Below are 6,032 nucleotides of genomic sequence, written 5' to 3' on the forward strand. Positions count from 1 at the left end.
TCTTTTTCCTTCATATCTTAATATCAGCTCTGTTGGAGCCAATTTAGATTCTCAGCCTCTCTCACTTTTTTTCAGCAATGAGTTCTGTAAGTGGATTCCTTAGAGTGAAGTGGTGTGTTTATTTGGTTCCCTTAAAACTATTGCCTTAAAGCTTCAATGAAACCCAGAACTCTACCTTCCATCCTGAAGTTGGAAGAAGAAACCCACCCTTCCCCTCCCCTCTGTGGTTTTGCCCCTTCAATCATGTGATCCTTTGAGTCTCCGTCTTTCCAGACTAGAAATTTTAGTTCTTTTGTGTCAACCTTCCTCAGGCTATCTCTCCATCCCACTGAAATACTTTGAGTTGCCTTGGCATCCCTGCAATTGATAGTCATCCAGAAATTCCAGGGAGAGGATCCAAATTACCTCGGCAAAAGACTGGGCATGGTTCGATGAAGCTAGTGGGGCCCTGAGGCCTCCATCAGAATGCAGCTTCCCTTCATCTCCCCTCAAGGGTTGAAGCTGCCTTGCTCAGTGTACCCAGCGAATGGGAATGATGTGCTTGTAATAAAGTAGCTTGATGAACCCGAACTCAGTGTCACGCTGACAGTCCCCCAGGTTTCTAATTTTACATACGCTCATCTGAATTACCCAGGCTTCGTTGAGGGCTCTGAGCACACATTCCTTCTTCATTGAATGTCGAACAATGCATGGCTATTGCAAGACACCTTGCTGGAGATAACAAGCCTGTGAATTTTATTTTATTTTTATTATTTTAAAGGGTGGGTTGTGGAGGGAGACACAGAGCCTTCATGGCTTCCTCAGGAAAGTGTAGTTGCGATCCAGGGACAATTTATATCCTGAATAATAATAAATAACAGCTAACATTTCCATAGCATTTTAAATGTTTGCAAAGCACTTTACAAATATTAACTTCATTCCCACAATAACCCTGAGGTATAGGTCCCATTTTGCAGATAAGGAAACTGAGGCAGGCAGAGTTTAAATGACTTGTTTACATAGCTTGTAAATGTCTGAGGAAGGATCTGAACTCAGGTCTTCCTCATTCTAGGTCCACTCTATCAACTGTACCACTCACCCTGAATCTTTATAATTGAACTTTAGGGAACAGTCAATTGCTTCATTAAAATATTAGGCTTTGGGCTCAAAAGTATTGACTCAGTTTGAGGAAAGAGTTGACTATAATATAAGATATGTGATATTATATCACATCATATCACATCTCAATAAAATATAGTCTATGACATAATACAATATTATATATGATATGTTATGATACAATATAATATAATATAATATAGCATGATAAGATGCAATCCAATATGATATGATATAAAGTGTGGTATGGTATGATATAATATTGCATGAGATATGATATGATATAATATGATGTGATGTGATAAGATACATATTATATAATGTTATGTGTTGAATATATTACATACCTACTCAGTATGTGAAATGTATACTCTATATATACACATGCACACACATAAATACATATGTGTATAATATATATAGCAGAGATATAATCTATCTATACTAATGTATCTGTGTGTCTGCATTTCCATGCATATATTACCCATAAGCACTTCATACATTGTATATGTGTATATATATATATACATACATGTACATGTTGTGCATGGGTTTTGTGGGGGAGTTGTCTGGTCAAATCAGCTTCAGATCATATATTTAGATCTGGGAAGGAATTTAAAGGTTATCTAGTCAGAACCCTTCATTTTTCCAGATGGAGAAACTGAGTATCAGAGAATTTGAATCATTTGCCCAACACCCCACAGGCAGTAAATAACAGGAAGGACCTGAATCTATCCCAGCAGTCTTCCTGTCTTCCAGGCTAGCCTTTTATTACCTAAAGCACACCCTCTTCAATTATAAATAACCGTTTTAATGAGAGTCTTAGTCAACATGCAGTTTTGGTTGTTTCCTGGTTATTTTTTCCATTACATTATTGTGGCAGTCAGGAGAGCTATATTGTTTCTGTACGGGCGTGTTTTGCTTTATATCTGTTCATCCGAATCTTTCCATGCTTTTCCATATTCATTATAGCTGGCATTTTATCATAGCATAGTAATAAAATTGTCTAAATATCTTGGCTATAAAACCCTTATCAGAGATATTTTATGCAGGGTGTTGTTTTTGCCCTCCCAAAAAGATCACTTTCCTTTTTATGTTAGATATGTTAATTTTATTTATGTAAATACTTTCCACTTTCATGTAAACAAAGTTATCTATTTAATCTTTTGTAATTGGTTCTATCTCTTTTTGGGGGGAATATGAATATTTCCTTTATCCATGGTTTTGAAATGTATATGGTAGCCTTGTCTTTCAATTTTTAAATACCTAAGAAAGGGAAAAATAATTAATAAAAGAGAATGATAGACCAGTATCATTAATGAATATCTGTTCCAATTTTGAATTAAACAAGATTTTCCCATCTTCTCCCATAATTCTAGTACTTTCTTGCTGAGGTTGACTGCAGTTTTCCTTGTATATATTCTTTGTATATGTCTTGTATGCACATAGTTGTTTGCATGCTGTCCTTTACATTAGAATGTGAGCTCTGTGAGTCTATTTTTGCTTTTTTTGTGTCTCAGTACTTAGCACCATGTCTGGCAAATGGTAAGGGCTTGATAAATGATTGTTAGCTTGTCCTGGTATCATCTCTAATATTCCGGTCATTTACCTATTTTCAGTTAATTGTGGATTATGGTATAAGATGTCAGTTTGAACCTAATTTCTGCCAGATTGCTTTCCATTTATCCTAAAAGTCCTTATCAAATAAGAAATTATTCTCTACATTATTTATGTTTTCTGGTTAATTGAGTTCAATTATTTCTGATTTTTCCTTGTCTTGTTTCTTCATTGATTTATTTTTCTATACATTAAAATATTTTAATTAATTTATCTATTTTAACCATTCTTTTGTTTTTTAAAATTTTGAGTTCACAATTCTCTCCCTCCCTCTCTTCCCTTCCCCACACCCACTGAGAAGGCAAACAATATGATATCAATTATACACATAAAATCATGCAAAACATATTTTCATATTAGCCATATTTTGGAATAAAAGAAAAATAAAGAAAGTGAGAAAATTGTACTTTAAGTTGCACTCAAGAGTTCATCAGTTTTCTCTCTCTGGAGGTGGGTAGCATTTTTTATCATGAATCCTTTGGATTCTCTTGAAACATTGTATTTGTACAAGTAGCCAAGTTTTTCACAGTTGATCATCATTACAACATTGCTATTACTGTGCACAATGTTCTTCTGGTTCTGCTCACTTCATTTTGTGTCTGTTCATGTAAATCTTTTATTTTTATTTTTTTTTTATTTTTTAATGTTTAACAATCACTGCCATACAATTGAGATTTTATCCCCCCCACACCTACCCCCCACACCTACCCCCCACTACCCCCCTCCCTCCCCACGACTGCATACAATTCTGTATAGGTTCTACATATACTTTCCTATTGAGTACATTTTCACTATAGTCATGCTATGTAGTCGGACTAAAATAAATGGAAGAAATCATATAACAAATCAAAACATGATACACAAAAACATACACATACACAAACATGATCTGCTACATTCTGTAAATGACTTCCATATTTCTTTCTCTGAGTGTGGAAGGCATTTTGCCTTAGAGAACCACCACTGGGATTTTTTTTTTTTAAGAAGTTCTTGCGTTATTACGAAATTCCAAGTCTACCAGAAAAAACTCTCGCACACTGTGGTCGTTGCTGTGCATAAAGTTCTCCTGGTTCTGCTCCTTTCACTCAGCATCAGGTCATATAAGTCCTTCCAGGCCTCTCTGAAGTTTTCTGTTCATCATTTCTTATGGCACAATAGTACTCCATTACATTCATATACCATAATTTATTCAGCCATTCCCCAATTGATGGACATCCCCTTGACTTCCAGTTTTTGGCAACCACAAAGAGTGCTGCTATAAATATTTTTGTACATGTGGGACCCTTTCCCATTTTTATGATCTCTTGGGGATACAGTCCTAGTAGCAATATTGCTGGGTCAAAGGGTATGCACATTTTTTTAGCCCTTTGGGCATAGTTCAAAAATGCTCTCCAGAATGGTTGGATGCGCTTGCAGCTCCACCAACAATGAATTAGTGTTCCAACTCTCCCACATCCTCTCCAGCATTTATCATTTTCTTGTTCTGTCATGTTTGCCAATCTTATAGGTGTGATGTGGTACCTCAGAGTTGTTTTGATTTGCATCTCTCTAATCAATAGTGATTTAGAGCATTTTTTCATATGATTATAGATGTCTTTAATTTCTTCCTCTGAAAATTGCTTGTTCATATCCTTTGACCATTTATCAATTGGGGAATGACTTGTATGATTACACATTTGTGTCAGTTCTCTATATATTCTAGAAATGAGGCCTTTATCCCCGAGCTTAGCTGTAAAAATTCTTTCCCAATTTACTACATCCCTCCAGATTTTGGTTGCATTGGGTTTGGTTGTGCAAAAACTTCTCAGTTTAATGTAATCAAAATTATCCATTTTGCATTTCATAATGCTTTCTATCTCTTCTTTAGTAAAAAATTCTTCCCTTCTCCATAAATCTGATAAATGCACTATTCCTTGCTTCTCCCGTTTATTCATGGTATCAATCTTTATACCTAAACCATGTACCCATTTGGACTTTATTCTTGTGTACGGTGTCAGGTATGGGTCTATGCCTAATTTCCGCCACACTGTTATCCAGTTTTCCCAGCAATTTTTGTCAAACAGTGAGTTCTTATCCCAGAAGCTGGGGTCCTTGGGTTTATCAAACAGAAGGTTGCTATATTCCTTGCCTACTGCGTCTTGAATGCCAGCTCTATTCCACTTGTCTACCTCTCTGTTTCTTAGCCAATACCAAGTGGTTTTGATAATTGTTGCTTTATAGTACAATTTGAGGTCTGGTAGTGCTAGGCCACCTTCCCAAGCATTTCTTTTCATTAGTCCCTTTGATATTCTGGACCTTTTGTTTTTCCAAATGAATTTTGATATTATTTTATCCAGCTCTAGAAAATAATTGTCTGATAGTTTAATTGGTATGGCACTAAATAAGTAAATTAATTTAGGTAGAATTGTCATTTTTATTATATTAGCATGGCCTACCCATGAGCAACTAATGTTTTTCCACTTACTTAAATCTGACTTTATTTGTGCAAAAAGTGTCTTGTAATTGTGTTCATATAATCCCTGGGTTTGTTTTGGCAGGTAAACTCCTAAGTATTTTATACTGTCTACCCTAGCTTTAAATGGGATTTCTCTTTCTATCTCTTAAAAATATGGAACGCTTCACGAATTTGCATGTCATCCTTGAGCAGGGGCCATGCTAATCTTCTCTGTATCGTTCCAATTTTTGTATATGTGCTGCCGAAGCAAGCACTGTTCATGTAAATCTTTCTAGGTTTTTCTGAAATCACTTCCTCCCTCTTAATTTGTTATAGCACAATACTCCACCACAACCTTACACCACAGTTTATTCAGGTACTCCCCAGCTGGGCATCCATCCCTTCAATTTCCAATTCTTTTTCACCACAAAAATAGTTGCTATAAATATTTTCATATATATATGTATGTGTGTGTGTTTGTGAGTGTCTGTGTGTGTGTCCTTTTCTATATATTTTAACCAGTCTCAAATAGCTTCAATGATTGCTGCTTTATAATACAGTTTGAGGTCTGAATGTCCTATTTCTATCTTTCTTCATTATTTCCCTTGATATTCTAGATGTTTTGTTCTTTCAAACGAATGTCATCATATTGTCTGACTCTATAAAGTATCTCTTTAGTAGGTTGGCATAACACTAAGTATGTAAATGAATTGATTCAATTATATTTATTTTGTTGGCATGTCCTAGAAATGAGCATATCAGCCGTAGTCAAACCCTGACTAATTAAGTTGATGTTTCTTTTAAAAGCATTTTGTTATTAAGTTTATATAGGTACTAAGTGTGCTTTGATAAGTTCACTCCAAAACATTTTATGCATTTTATA

At 35.2% G+C, this 6,032-nt stretch overlaps 1 non-coding gene across 1 annotated transcript; it reads right to left on the reverse strand.

Annotated features, from left to right (window-relative positions):
• Positions 1–5,317: 5,317 nt before the first annotated feature.
• LOC140530507 (U6 spliceosomal RNA) lies at positions 5,318–5,424 on the reverse strand. Its single transcript, XR_011975945.1, has one exon. It is a non-coding gene; the product is annotated as a U6 spliceosomal RNA (small nuclear RNA).
• Positions 5,425–6,032: the final 608 nt, after the last annotated feature.

The sequence above is a fragment of the Notamacropus eugenii genome, chromosome 2 (genome assembly GCF_028372415.1).
Source record: "Notamacropus eugenii isolate mMacEug1 chromosome 2, mMacEug1.pri_v2, whole genome shotgun sequence".
Lineage (NCBI taxonomy): Eukaryota > Metazoa > Chordata > Mammalia > Diprotodontia > Macropodidae > Notamacropus > Notamacropus eugenii.